The sequence below is a fragment of the Petaurus breviceps genome, unplaced genomic scaffold (assembly GCF_028583685.1).
Source record: "Petaurus breviceps papuanus isolate PSGF00001 unplaced genomic scaffold, PetGlider_PUasm1.0 171, whole genome shotgun sequence".
Taxonomy (NCBI): domain Eukaryota; kingdom Metazoa; phylum Chordata; class Mammalia; order Diprotodontia; family Petauridae; genus Petaurus; species Petaurus breviceps.
In genome coordinates this window covers 16520832-16534244 of record NW_027185754.1, presented here as the reverse complement: position 1 = coordinate 16534244, position 13413 = coordinate 16520832, and positions in this window count along the sequence as shown.

Genomic DNA, 13413 nt, shown 5'->3' with positions numbered 1-13413 from the left:
CTGGCAGGACAATTTGTTCCATTTCTTCCAATTAACAAGTCCCCTCACCACATTGAGATGCCTGTGTAGCCCAGCCTCTTTAAAGGACATGCATTTCCAAGAAGCATGGTCCCTGTGAGCTGAGAGCTCCCTGGCACAGTATAACTCACACTTCCCATGCCTTCACTGTGGGATCCAGCCCTCATGCAGGCAAGCCTCCCAGCCCAGGCTGTGTAAAAACTGCAGAGACTGGCATTAAGCTGGCAAAGTGACTTCAATTAACTCTCCACACACATGTCCCCAGTTGCGGGGCCAGAGGACAGTGATCAAATACATATCCCACTCCTTGCCTCACCCATACTTTACTGTAGCTTCTACACATTAAAGAATAGGGGCTGGTTATTCACAGAGAGAGAGGGGAAGAGAGGGAGAAACAGCATGGGATAAAGTGCGTTTTGAAAATCATTTGTTTATTTAAATATTATGCTTCTGAAAATACCAGAATGCAAGACATGGACATTTGTTACAATGACAGAGAGGGAAGTGAACATAACAAAACAAAGCACGTGCACACAACAGCAGCAGCAGCAGCAACAACAAACCAAGAGAAGAATAGAGGCCATATTTAAAAAAAAAATTGCATTTCTAAAATATATGTATCTCACTCTGAAAATTAGACTATTTTTTAAAGGCTCCTTGAAAACACCTTCTTCTGGCCTCTTTCTCTATAAAGCAGCCTCTCCTTTAACTCCCTTTAGGGAAGTTCTTATAAATGAGGATCTGTATCTCTAGGGATTTCTCTAGTTAGAAAAGTGTTTTATTAAAAAGTATATGTTTGCAACAGAATGCTGAGCAATATAATTAGCTGGTTGCTTTGGTTTTATTTTAAGAGACTGTATAGCCAAATTCTAATTAAACATATTCTCAGGATGTTTGAAATGGGACAGTGCTACTGAAATGGGTAGTGAAATGAAAGCAGTGAAGGCACCAGAAGTGAGAGCCAGCTAGTCAGCTCTAGGGGCACAGCCCGCTTTGAATCACTGATTCATTTCTGTTCTTGGCTCTATTCCCCCACTTTAGAGAGGTGTGTGTTTGGTGAGGAATCATTTGACACTCTGAAAGTCCTCTCATTAGGGCAGCTGATTGAATTCTCACCCTGGAGCAAAGAAGTATTTTGAGAATGCTGCCCAGTATGCTAGTTTCCCCTCCTCCCCCCAACACACACCCACAGGGTGACTTTGGACAAGTCCCATCCTCTCCCTGGAGTTCTTTTCCTCCTTATGTCAAATGAAGGGGTTGGATGACATGGTCTCTGGTTGCCATCTCTGATTCAGTGAATACAAATTGCCTTTTGTCTACTATACTGCTCAAATTAAGACTACATTTCAAGTCAAGAAAGTATAACTATGGGATTGTAGTAACAGAAACTATCCCCTATGCCCCCTTGACCCCTGACCCTTTCTAGAAACTTTCACTCATTTGATTAATTGATAATGTGCTCCTTACAAGCTGAAAGGCAGAAAATGACAGATTATACCTATGTTCTAACAGCCCTATCTAAGTGCTCCTGTCACCCCAGCAAGTTGCCCAGCCTCCTGTATCTGACTAAAAATGGCATTTCTCACTTGATTTACAGGTCTGGCTACATAACCCCAAAATAACACTGTTATTTCTCCTACTCCATATTTAATCCTGGCTTACTTCCAAGATGATCTGACGTGCAGTTTATACACAATAACATCTCACTTATCCAGAAGTTCCTTACCTGACAACCTTCCCTGTCTAGAACACAGTAAGAGGCAGGAAAAGAAAAAAGAAAATAGATGCCACAGTTCAATGAAGCGCCTACATTTTACACATAGGCCTAACTCAGAGTGTATTTACTCTTACTTAAGACACAATTCTATACAGCCTGTTTACCTGGTCTCTCAGTCTCTAGCCAAATTTGAAACAACATATGGGGTGGAGGAGGGAAAGACATTATATAGGCAGGCTCACCGACTGCCAAGAAGGTAATAGCCAAGATATAACAGTATAAAAGTAGGTGGAGACAGAATAACAAAGCTTCTAAATCTGGGCTTATCATTTTACAAAGGACCTGCCAACCTTTTACTTCTCCTAACTTTTGAGGATTTCAGATTGTTGCAGCATAGAATAAGAATGGATATCCTTAAGGAGGGTCCTGAGGCATCCAGAAGAGGTCCGGTTATGTTGTGAAGCCTCTGTTTAAGAAGGCAGGAGAATGTGTCAGATAGTTTGGAGAGATCTCTTTCAGGTGGGGAAGTTTAGAATTCTAAGATGTTCATAAAATGGTTAAAATTGTAACAAAATAAACTTATGCTGCTTGAAGTGGCAAAGTTTAGCTATCCCAAATAATTGCTTGTTGGAGCAACTGATCTTAGTGAATATCTGAGGAATAGCCACACTATATGTATATATACAAAGAATACAAATACACACACACACACACACACACACACACACACACACACACACCCCTTAAAGAACCTAGGGTTTGAATGGAACTTACCCTGAAAGCTGCACAATTATGGAACAGCAGCATCCTCTGAACAAAATGACCTTTTCATCAAGTTACAAAACATTAAAGGTTAAAGAATGTTTGAAAGGAAGTTAATACTTTTAAAACATTAGAAAAATCGCCACTTTTTCAGAGACCTGACCAAAAATGATAGGGGCTCTGCCGGATGACATTTAGGTATATACATGGGTAATTGTAAATGACTCACAGTCAAGGGGTGTGAAATATTTACATTGTCTGCTTTAATTCAAATTGTGAATGAACTTCCTTTGGAGATGCAATAGAGATTTGATGGGCACAGATATCTAAAGAAAGGCCTTTCTGCTCAGGAACTGGTTTAATTGCAATTTTGAAGCCGCATTTCTTTCCTCTCTCGTGTATATAAATGACACTAGAACAAAGAGAGTGAATCGATGAGTGTCAGATTTTCCAAGCTTCTACTTTACATCTGACCTGGATGGTGAAAACTCCAGTCACTACTAACAGGGAAAACAGAACTATCAGCCTGGTTTTATCACTATCCTCCTTCCTTAATGAGCTCTGGGGAAACACTTCATGAAACTGGTCTCCAAAGGTCTGCAAAGGCTCAACCTGAAGAGAAAAGTTCAAGGACCAATCCACTGTTTCTTTTACTTGAGGCCCTCCCCCAACCAACTCTCTCATCTCTCCCTATGACACCAGGGGTATTTTCTGCCTTCTGAAACTTGAAGATGCTCAAGTTTCCATATTAGCTGCTGGCACCAATCTTTGTGCTCAGGTGGAGCTAACATTGCTGAGCTTTTTCTTGAAAGACTTGATCATGTATGTGCACACACCACACACACACACACACACACACACACACACACACACACACAATGCACAAAGAGCCCTATCCAGGAGCTCATAGTAAATTAGCCAAGTCCATACAGAGAGTATACGGGTCTCCTTACTAAACACAGGCATAAAGTTAAAACTCATTTCATGGTTAGGACAATGTTCTGTCTTTACCTATTTATCTATCTGCCTATTGCCTGTCTATCTTATCTGTTACCTACCTAACCATTACCTATCCGTACATTTTCTAAGTCTATCAATCCATTAACTATCATTTATCTGTCTATCTTTATAGTGAGAGAGAGGAATTAGGGGCAGGGCAGGAGAAGAAGGGTTTGGGCTTCTTTGTTGTTTTAAAATTTTCTTTATTTTCCTTCATTGGATTTCACAGATAGGGGCAATCTTGAAAAGACAACTGGTGGGGAAGGCCATTTCATAAAGTGGGGTTGGGAAAGAAAACTTACTGGAGTCCACCAAAGCCTTAATATAATCTTGTTGGTCCATATCTTCTGCTAGCTGAACAGAACCAGGACTTAAGGTAGGGATGGGCTTTGAGTGTGAGGAGGCAAGTAAAATGGAAAGAGGATTGTGTGTTGGGTCCACCCACACTGAATCCCTCTGTAATCACCTGATCTTCTAGTCTTTCTTCTTTGAATACCTTTGCCTCTATTTTCAACTACCAGGGCCATAATCCACAAAAACCTCGATCACCACCATGACCAGAGAGTGGCCTATGTTTGCTTTTGATAGAATTCTGGGACAGAAATCTATTCCCAGGCACAGTGGCTACTTAAGGGTCCAATGTTCCAGTTCTTAAGGAAGGAGTTACATTTGAGCCAGAGTTCTGTTCTGTTGCCATCTGTTGTCCAGTGAACTCTAGAACTTGCCTCCGAGTCTCTGTCTGGTTCTCATGCATCCAGTACTTCATAGAAACAGACCTAAATATTGAAAAAAAAAAACTGTCAAAATCAAATCCCTCTATTATATGAGCCTGTGCTCTCTCTGTTGGTCACTTAAGCTATTCTTCTTGAAGCCTACACATAGACTTCCCTGCACGCTAGCAAGCTAATTGACACTGAAGCTTCTTAATTAATTAATTGCTACATCATTACTGGCCAGCTACACTATGTGTCTAGCTAGTCCTGTGCCAGGTGCTGTAGGGGAGAGGAGAAGAGAAATAGGAAGACATAGCTATTACTACATGGAACAAGGAGGAGGAAGTTCCAAATCTGGAATCTTTTGAAAAACCTGAATTAGAATGCTTAGTCTGTTATTTACTTACCAGTGTGTTTTGGGGCAGGTCACTTCCTCTCTTACTTGTAAATTAAGGGGGCTGGACCTCTGAGGCCTTTTCCACTTCTGGGAAAGGAGAGATTTGGAGTCAGGAATGCAAGATTTGCACAAGCTCCACTTTCCTTCAGTTTTGGCTTCCCCTCTCTGGAATGAGAGGACACCTAGGACCTTTTGGTTCCTTACCTTCCATAGTGGCAAATTTATTGTCTGGGAATTGTCTAGGCCCAGTTCCCAGCTCTACTCACAAGCTTTTCAAGGAGAAATAACGCTGTTCCCTGTATGAGTAGAGAGTATATATATATATATATATATCAGGCCTTCTTAAGGATTTAATTATCATTTTAAGAAGAGAAGGAAAGTTAACTTCTTGAATATATTTTGCTTTAAAAATAGCTTTGTATAGGGTAAAGCACAGGGATCTTGTTGGTAGCTTAGCTCATCTTTTCTTGGCCTGATCCTAAACTAGCCTTTGGTCTCTCTCTAGTCTGTGAATTGGGGCCTGACAGGAAGGAATTATGTCCCAGGAAAATCTGGTTGGACTGGGAGAACTTGAGAGAAACTTAGTTTTGTATAGTGGAAAGTCTTGGAGTAAGAAGCCCTAGTTTCCAATGCCTGCCTTATGTACCTCTTTGTTCATGGCAAAGTATTCAGAGTCTCAATTTCCCAATTTGTAGAATAGGAATAATAACAGTACATACCTCACAGGATCATTGTGAGGATCAAATGAGATAATAGATGTAAAGCAGTTTGAAAACCTTAACATACTATATGTCAGTCAGTGATAATGATGATGATGATGGTGGTGGTGGTGGTGACAATATCACTTTCCTCTCTGAATTATAATTTCATTCAGCTAAACATTTATTAAGCTCCTATAAAGATTAAGATGCAAACATAACACTCCTTGTGTTCATGGAGTGTAAACTCTATTGGGGTGTCTAGTATACAAATAATTCATAAGCAAGGTAATTTGAGAGAGAAAAAAATAACAGTTTAGGAGGAAGGGTTAGAGAAGACTCTGAGGAGTTGGTGGCATTTCACCTAAGCCTAGATCCAGAGAGAGAGAGAGGAAGAGAAAGTTAAAGAGAGACTCGAGGAATGGAGCACTGCCCATGTGTATATACAGATTCGATCTCCATTCCTGGGAATGCTAGTAGTCTATTTTGGTTGGCATGTGAAGTTCATAAAGGAGAGTAACAAAGGGTTTAAATGCTGGACCCTGGAGACTACATTTCAACCTGCAGGCAATGGAGAAGCAGTAAAGGGTTTTGAGCAGGAGAGTGGAGTGGTCAGAATTGTCTCAGGTTGCTTTAGTTCCTTTCTAATTCTGAATTATATGGATCCAGCAATCTAAGGAGAGAAAAGGAGATAGCTGTTAGCCCCAGCTTCATCTCTCCTCCCTTTACCCCCTTTTCCTTCCATCATCCTTTCTCCCACCCATTCTTGGGCCTAAAAAACAGACAAACAAAAAAAAATTAAGAAACTTAAGTTTTTACAGTCCCTCTGCCTCAATAATAGGGAGTGGTCTAATCTTTCAGAAGAAGCTGTGTCCTGGACTAACCCTGGGCACTCTTGTCATTCAGGGTAGAGTGAGGGCGCTTTTTGAAATCTTTGATACATATAGATGTAGATAATACATATGAATGTATACAGTTCTCTTGCATCTCTGTGCTCATCTGGGCACAAGCTAAGATGGGGTTGTAACACAAAGTTTCTCCATTTGCCTTCTGGCTGGGTCAAACTCTTTATTCTATGGGTTCTATCCACAAACCTCTGGTTATCCTCCAGCTTAATTGACTTCCAAAAAATTGGAATTCTCTTCATGTTACCTCCCTAACAACACTCGGCTAATCGTAACTGAGGTCACAGTACCCAAGTTCAGAGATCCAAGGAGTGATGGGTGGAGTCTTAAGAAATGAAGTTTATAGGCTTGTAGCCCATAGTCTAAGGTCCCAGGTACCTTTTACAAAGGAACTCTCCCAAGACTCAGAGCAGTACCACTATGTAGGCTCCCATCACCTAGATCAAAGCCTTTCCCAGGTGCAGATACAAGGCTAAAGTCTGCAGTTTCCTAGCTAGAAAAGAGAAAGAAGGTAATGCAGATAACATGAAAGTCCCAGAAGGAAGGCATGTTAGATACATTAAAAAAAAATGATTTAAATAAAAAACAACAACCTGGTAGTAACAAGGTGAAAACCCCAGGTTAACTGATAGATGGTCACTTCAGCTTTAGAGGGAGCCGCCTTGAGCTGTGTGCTCCCCCTTCTTTGGCAGGAGTAGGGGAGGACACTGGGGACCCTTCTCTCCACCCCATCTCCTTGGCCTCATTTGAATATTTCATTGGCTACCTCCACATCGATCCATTTATCATGCAAATAGCGGTGCCCTCTGCACAGGAGAAGGGGGCTCATCTAGCTTTGCAAAGCTGGGCCTGATTGGTAGTATAGACAGCAGCATTTGTAATATTTTCTTTGGGCAACAAAGTCATTTACCAATGCCATCACCTAAACTCCCAACACTGAGTCACTAGCTACTTGAGGATTTTATTGGCAGCTTCGAATTTCTTAAATTTTTTATTTTATTTGGAACCAAGTTGCAACTTCTTTTTTCCTCCTCTTCACTCTCCCACCTTCCCACCTATTTTTTTCATTCCCTACCATCTTAATCATTTCATTCCCTTCTGCGGCCCAGGTGGGATCCCTGGGCTATGCACTAGAGAAAAAAGAGGATTGAGGGTTCTGACTTCTTAGAGGTGAGCTTTAATTAAACATAAAGAAATAAACTGTGAGAGGAGTAGGAGGAAGAGAATGAAAAAAAAAGAGGGGGAAGAGGAACATGGAAGAGAATGAAAAAAGTCAAGGAAAAGCAGAAGTGAAAAAAGAATGAAGGAAAGAGACAAAAGAAGTGAGAAATTGGGGACAGAGAATGAAGGGAGGGGGATAAAGGTCAAAACAGAAGATATAAGAAGAATGAAGAGAGAAAAATATTAGAAGGAAAGAAATGTTAAGAGGAGAATGAGAGTTAACAGTTCATGTCTGCACTGCAAATCCAGGGGATCACTGAAGTCCGAAGGTCTGATTCATTCCTTTGGGAATTCTGGAAAAACCAGAGTGGTGCAAGGTAACCTCTTGGAACTGGGATTTCCTAGAGCTGGGGACACAGAGCTGGATATAAAATCCGACCCTGTAGCTTCCAGTGGAACTCCAGACCACTCCCTACTTTACTTCAAGGCCCAAGGGAGGAGTGGGTTGCTATTAGTTAAGGAGTTCAGCTGGTGGGAGGGAGTGGTAGTGGTAGCTGCAAGTCCAAGCCTCTTCTTTCCCCTCCCCCCACCGCCTAGGATCTGAGGTCGCAGTTGCCTCGGGTTCTAATGCAATACCTTTGCCTTAGGGCTCAGACCAATTGTTTCTTTGGAAAATTTACGTATGGAGGTGAGAAAGGACGTGGAGCCCTGTAGTTTTATGAATCCTCAACTACATTAGTGGGCAATTAAAGCAATTCCTTGGATGATTGAGTCAGATGCTGGAATTATGTATGTATGTTATGTTTGTATGTGTGGATAATTGTGCTAGGGTTCTGTCTAAGCTTAGTGCATACCTGCTCCATGAAGGCTGCAATATGGAGATAAATAATGTATCTATATAATGTATTATATGTATATATGTACACATATAATATACATCCGTCCCATAAACATTTTCTCAATAAAACCTCTCATAAAGGAAAGCACTTATTTCAGAAGGGAAGCAGTGTTAGGTGAGCTGTGTTTATGCAGGCCTAATGCTGGGAGAGAATCTGTCCCAGGAAGGAAGCAAAAAGAAAAAAAAAAGTGAGAAGGTGGGAAAGAAGCTTTTTTGTTTGTTTGCTGTTGGCTTAAATTCCTCTGGGTTTTGTAGTTAAACCTATTTATGTGTCACAGAATCACAGGGCACTGGAGTTATAAGGTATCAATTAGTACAACCCTCTAATTTTACAGAAAGGGAAACAAAGACCCAAAGAGGGGGAAAGACTTCAAGAGTCAAATCCAGACCCAGGTCTTCTGCCTTTAGATTTTAATCTCCTTCCACCAAAATACGAATGAAATCCTTTGGATCAGAGAACAGAAATGGAGGGCCATGGGGAAAATGGAGAACCTACACTCATTCCAGTTATTCTCCCGGTTTCGCAGCAGGTAGGCTGTTTCGGGGATAGAGAAAATCTCTAGGGTTCTGAACGCTCTTCCGCACTCCCTAGCTTCCTTTCCTTGAGTTCGAACTGCAGAGAACCCCAGGCTCCGGGCGCTGTGCCTCTCTCTGACAGCAGCACAGGGATAGAGGACAGGTTTCTGCTTCACGTGCTTGAATTTCATCCTTTGGGGGCTCCAATCCACAGGGAAAGCGCTGGTCCTTTCTGGGTGCGGGATAGTCTAGGGCTCTGGAGAGACGGAAAAAGTGGATTTCTCCAGCGGAGCATTACTCATCTCAGGGGCTGGGGAAGCTTGGTGGGCTACAGAAAAGTTGTTTTCGCTCACACTTTTTCCTGCGCGTTTTCCCTTTTGGGCTCTCTACAATGATGTAGATTGATTGAGCAGGAAGGGATCTTGGAGATCATTCTGTCCTATGCCCTATTTGGCAGGAGAGGAAACTGAGACTCATGGAAGGGAAGTGACTTACACAAGGTCACACAGCTACTAAGCGGCAAAACCATTTTTAAAGAATTACAAATCCATATAAGTACACACACACATACAAACATTAATACACATGAACACACCCTACTGTTAGTGAAAAGACAGAGTTGTTAGTGGTGTTCCATATCTTCTTCCCCAAGCCCCACCCTATACACATCGCTAGGTTTTGGAAAGGAGGCCTGCCCGGAAGCGGGGGTTGGTCTCCCTGAAACCCTTCACTTTTCTCCCTCCCCCTCCAAACACAGACACCCGACCCCGTCTTCCGAGGATCCCCAAGGTTCTGCAGAAGTGGCGTTAATATACGACTCTGGTTTTCTAAGGTTTATTTCACGTCAAAACTGTAAAAGTTCTTTGGAGAATTTACAGACAAAACATCTGGTTCGTTAAAACAAAGCTACTGGAATAAGAAAAACAAACTCCGCTGCTGTGTAAATGCACTTACCCAAACAATTTACTTTCGGGCAAGATCCGAGCCCAACGGGGGGAAACTTTTCGGCTTTCTTTTAAAAATATGTATCTTATGGATTGGGAGGGCCTGGGCTTGGGAGCAGGGGTAGGAGGGATCGGATAACCCCATAGTGAGTGGCGCGGCTGGGATGGTCTGTGCTTCCTCACTACCCACTTCCCAACACTTCTCCAGGGGCAGCAACGCCCTACCCGAGTGATTCTCCGCGCTCCCTTTTGTAGGACTGGTCCCTTGAGCCCGGGAGGAAGAAGCCCTCGCTTCCGGAGGCCCGTGTTTCCTTGGGCATGACTTACTTTTACTCTGGCTTAGGATGACTTGTCCCGGGAGAAACTGATCGCGGGTCCTAGTCCCTTCTCCTCAACCTTCTGTTCAGGCAGCCTTCCTCATCTCGGCCCCGCAAGTTCCACTCTTTTGCTTTCGCTCCTGGTCTTCCAAAGTTTGGAAAGTGGAGGTGGCCTGGCCCTAGCAAACCCGGGCCCCAACTGCTTGTCCTTGGCAGTTTGGTGGTGAGCTCCGGGAGAGATGAGGCGGGGCGGGGCAAGGGCCGAGGGGCTGGGGAACTGGGTCCCGAATAAGGTTGGTCGGTGTAGGGAAAGGAAAGCAAAGACTTTCAGGTTTCTAAGTGCTGTCCCTAGCCACGCCTAGCGTGCCTAAGCCTTCAAGGGGAAGATGCACCAGGGCCCGCCTGCCTCTCGTTCCCGCAACTAAGTCTATAGATAGAGAGCGGAACTGCTCCCCTTGGTTGGACCTCCAGGGAACCTCCTGCCCTTTCACCACAAACCTTGCGTGCCTTTCTACTCAAACTAATCTTTGAAAAGGGAATCAAAGCTGTTCTTGATTCTTCCCCCTCAACTCCTCCCTCAACTATCCCAAGCTAGGTTGAGACTAGGGACAGGGAATCGGTTTCCGATGGTGACATCCTTTCTTCCCCGTCCACCTGCCCTTCCCAGGACTAAGGGCAATGGTTCCCCAGAACGGTGATGGCGATAGGCTCTGAGGCCCCAGCATGTAGGGAGGGCAAAGTCAGATTGTGTCAGGCTCCTGGAGTGCAGAAGGCCTCCAGTGCTTGCTGACCCAGCTCAAGGTGTCAGAAAACTGGCTGGCTCTTCAGGGGTGAGTTCTGGTACCTTCAGTTCTACTTCTGGGCTCCAGGCTATGAGGCTTAACCCTGTTGGCCTCATATAGGATCCTGAGAACACTTAAGCAAAGTATTAATGACAACAATGCCAAAGAAAAGCAGGTTCTACCCAGCCAGATGTCATCAAATCCTGGGCACCCCGGACCCTGCTCGACAGAAAAGCTTACCACAACAATGCCCTTAAATTAGCTTTTAGGAAACAGAAGCAGCAACCAGAACGTGTTACTTGGTAGGAGTAGCAATGGGAACAGTTTGCAATACTGACAGACTATCTTGGTCAAATCTAGATCCCCCATCATTCCAGGGGAGATTCTGCTGATTTAAAGTCCTCACCCAAACTCTCCACTTTCCTTTGTAAACTTCCACAGTGAAGCTGGCTTGTGTGAAAATGGCATTAGTCACAAAAGCAAATGTTTCTTTAAGAGCTTTAAAGACTGGGTAACTGGCAACTTGGAAGCTAAGGTTCTGAGGTTCCACAAGAATAAGAAAGCCCAGGGGTTGAGTGTCGGCTTTGGGGAGGGAGGCTGCATAAGTATAGAAGTTCTCTTGTAAATAATAGTCCAGTTGCAAGTTGCAAAGAGAGAGATCGAGAGCTCAGGACTTTTTTTTTTTCTCTCCTGTTCTGAGAATTGGCCGTGGCTACTTCTGTAGCCATCGATTTTACTCACTGTGCTTGTAAACGTTGCACTTACTAGAAGTACAGACTGGCTCCCTGCTCCGTAGCTTTCTTTGGAGCGCACTGTTTGTTACCGTCACTAATACACTACACTGGACTTTACAGATGTTGCCTGCTAGTCTGTCCTCTCCTAGCAATGCAGTATCTAGCTTTCCTTTGAACTGGATCTTAAAAGAATCCCCGCAAAGCTAGGGTACTTAGGGACTTGTCACTATGCCCCATTACTGTAATTAAGTTACTAGTCTCAAGGAAGGGAGAAAGCCCATTGTTGCATTTTTCAGAAAGTTGAAACTTTTTACATTAGAGTAACAGGATTGCAAAGCATCGCATTAGCGCGATTCTACGACACATCCTGTCTGTAGTAGCTGGCTCACTTCCCTGATCTTAAAACACTTGGCTGTTACACCTGATTTTTTAAAGCCCTCACCATAACTTTGCATTTTCTTACACGTTTCTCAGAAGCATAAGCCTCAAGTCCTATTGCAATCTGCTGGCATCTTCCTTTCAAGCCCTTGCATGCATTTTAGGATGAATGAAAACAGCTCTTGCTCTCAAGTAAAACGTATATCACTAAACTAATCACTGCAGAGATACAGCTAACATTTGTGGTCCATTATGATAGGAAATATGCACACAGTCCCTCGGATAGATATTTACAGTTGGAAGAAAGTAAGATAAACGGAGCTGTCCTAAAATCGAAAAGTTGTAGCACTCGATGTCCTTTCATTTAGTAACAAGCCCGGGATTTGCTCTGACCTTCCTGCACCGAATCCCCAGCCTCTTGGACTCCATTTCTAAGCAAAGCAAGAGGCTAGGGCTCCTGCAACGAACCCGATTACATTTAACTCAGTGATCAGTAGCAGATGCACCGCCAATGAAGAAAAAGAATGAGAGAAATAAGGGAAAATAAAGGAGGGAAGAAGGAAGGAAAGGGAAAGGAAAGGGGAAAGAAAGAAGGAAGCATAGATAGGATAGAAGTAAAGTAGAGAGGAAACCCTCACAATGTGATTCTCTCACTTTGCCTTACACTTGCCGCTGGCTCTTCCATTTTCTGCTAGATGCTAATAGAAAACTCACAATATTTTCTGGTTTCTCAGCGATAAGGATCTGCCCTTTCTCCTTCTAAAAATATTATGTAAATTGCCAACATTAGTTTACACACCTTCTTACTTCTAGCATTCTGCTATAGCTGAGGGTACACAGTTCTTATTGTAAGTCATCCTAGGCAAAAACCTTTCGTAGGGAGTTAAAGGAGTCCAAGGTCTTTTTATCTTAAGTCAATTTCTCCTTTCCCTTTTTAATTGACCTTGCAGAAGCAGGAAAACATTTGAAAGTTTTAGCTTTGATTTTCCAGAATAATTTTGCTAAGTGTCCTCTGCCACACACAGGACTTTTCTCACTTTGGCTTAAACCCATCAAAACTGCAGACTGCAAACTACTGCATATCTTGTATGCATTTTAAGTGATGCAGATTTGGGTACTGTCTCCACCCGACCCATGCACCACCCCTACCACCACAAAGCACAAACCCTGTCCATAGAAACAGAGACAGAAGGAAGCCCGAGTGTTCATCCATCTCGCTGCAGTGGAGCACTCATTTCTCTTTCCGTCTCTGCAGTTAGTCTCACGAGAAAACTATTGGGGTTCCTACAATTTAATTGGGGAGGGGAAGTAAGAAAAAGAGGCAAGGTTCAGTTTTGTGTCAAAGGCAAGGGCTGGATGCTTTTCTGAAGGTGGCTAACAACACTTGTAAATAGTGGGATTGCATTCCTTGCTCCTTTCTAGTAGAAGCTGCTCGGTGTGCTAGTTATTTGTATTGAATCACAGTCCATGTTGT